We start from the raw sequence: 2,274 nt of genomic DNA, 5'->3' as shown, positions 1-2,274 counted from the left end.
TTTGTCATTTAAAAGCCCTTATCTGATTTTCCATATGGATAGGGCAGAATTGAGGACTCGTCCCCAGTTTCTCCCTAAGGTGGTATCAGCTTTTCAATTGAACCAACCTATTGTAGTGCCTGCGGCTACTAGCGACTTGGAGGATTCCAAGTTGCTGGACGTAGTCAGGGCCTTGAAAATTTATGTTTCCAGGACGGCTGGAGTCAGGAAAACTGACTCGCTATTTATCCTGTATGCACCCAACAAACTGGGTGCTCCTGCTTCTAAGCAGACTATTGCTCGCTGGATTTGTAGCACAATTCAGCTGGCGCATTCTGCGGCTGGACTGCCGCATCCTAAATCAGTTAAAGCCCATTCTACAAGGAAGGTGGGCTCATCTTGGGCGGCTGCCAGAGGGGTCTCGGCTTTACAACTTTGCCGAGTTGCTACTTGGTCAGGGGCAAACACGTTTGCAAAATTCTACAAATTTGATACCCTGGCTGAGGAGGACCTTGAGTTCTCTCATTCGGTGCTGCAGAGTCATCCGCACTCTCCCGCCCGTTTGGGAGCTTTGGTATAATCCCCATGGTCCTTTCGGAGTTCCCAGCATCCACTAGGACGTTAGAGAAAATAAGATTTTACTCACCGGTAAATCTATTTCTCGTAGTCCGTAGTGGATGCTGGGCGCCCGTCCCAAGTGCGGATTGTCTGCAATAATTGTACATAGTTATTGTTCACTAACGGGTTATTGTTATGAGCCATCTGTTGAGAGGCTCAGTTATGTTTCATACTGTTAACTGGATATGGTATCACGTGTTATACGGTGTGATTGGTGTGGCTGGTATGAGTCTTACCCGGGATTCAAAATCCTTCCTTATTGTGTCAGCTCTTCCGGGCACAGTATCCTAACTGAGGCTTGGAGGAGGGTCATAGTGGGAGGAGCCAGTGCACACCAGGTAGTCTAAAAGCTTTCTTTTAGTTGTGCCCAGACTCCTGCGGAGCCGCTATTCCCCATGGTCCTTTCGGAGTTCCTAGCATCCACTACGGACTACGAGAAATAGATTTACCGGTGAGTAAAATCTTATTTTATCAGTTTAATATCTGATACGCTCCCTATTTAGGGACCATATATCACATGAATTTTTAGTAAGATAGAAGAGGAGCTTGCTCTGTCCACTTTATACATTGACCTGGTATTGCAGTGCGTCCAGTACCAGTACACAAATACCGGTATTGTCAGAGTCTGCCTTTGCTTGCACTATGACAAGTGACTGGTACTCTGTTTACTACTTAGCCCACAAACCTTGGTAAAATGTTAATGGCTGAGTTAATGTAAAATACTCCGTGGTCAATACTTTCACCTAAAGCAGTGCTTGTTGGTAGTCTGTTTTCCTTTCGTTATTTCTATGTCAAGACACAAGACAGACTATTTATTTGTTTATTTTTTCCTGTGCACTATGTACCTATAAATTGCCAAAATGGCTGCACAGAGCTAAACGCTCCTTACTCAGCTTATACTGTGCAGTGAGCCAGGTCCTTGACAGACACTATAGCTCAGTTGTTTCAAAGGACAATCATTTGTCCTAGTTGTTATGCTCTCTAGTTATGGTCACTTCTAAGGTAGGTCTTAATTTTATACTTCCTGGTGTCTGTCTGAGATAGCTACCTTAAGCAGGATGATTGTGTCCTCAGGCTGTACCGCCAATTGGCGGAGTACTACACCTCCCTCTATTTCGTTCCTGGTTCTGATCCACATTTTGAGGCTTTATCTCAGGAAATTCGTAATAAAAATCCTGTCAGGGAGGATGCTTCAGGATAGGAATAAGAAATAGACTACTGAGTTAATTGGTTTCCCCCTCTTCCCTCACGTTGGGACGATGTAGCGGTTCATGTTTCCAGGTTAATGCGTCTGTCTCTAGTACGCAATATTGTTGCTTCAGATCTGATGTCTCACAGTTACAGACAGTGTTTCTTTATCCTTTCGCTGATGAAGACACTGACCTGATGGAGGTTCCACTAATAATTAGTGGACGCATCCATCATGTGGTGGCCTAAGACGACTGTCTTTCCTAAAGTACAGTATGTGACCTTGAATCACCGCAGATTGACAACAGTGAGGCGGTTATTAAATTGGTATTCATTCTGACAGGAATATTCCTATGCCCTATCCTGGCTAATGCATGGATCTTAGAGCGGTTGCAGATTGCATAATGCAAGTTGTCCATTATTGTATAAAATGATCCATTTCAAATAATCCATTGACAGATTGGGTCTCTGAAGCTCTATCCTCTGTCA

General features: G+C 44.2%; 1 pseudogene; it reads left to right on the top strand.

The window, feature by feature from the left end:
• The first annotated feature begins 1,036 nt into the window (after positions 1-1,036).
• LOC134899818 (U2 spliceosomal RNA) lies at positions 1,037-1,206 on the top strand (annotated as a pseudogene).
• Positions 1,207-2,274: the final 1,068 nt, after the last annotated feature.

Source organism: Pseudophryne corroboree, chromosome 3 (assembly GCF_028390025.1).
Source record: "Pseudophryne corroboree isolate aPseCor3 chromosome 3, aPseCor3.hap2, whole genome shotgun sequence".
In the NCBI taxonomy this organism is placed as follows: domain Eukaryota; kingdom Metazoa; phylum Chordata; class Amphibia; order Anura; family Myobatrachidae; genus Pseudophryne; species Pseudophryne corroboree.
This window is presented reverse-complemented; position numbering and strand designations above follow the sequence as displayed.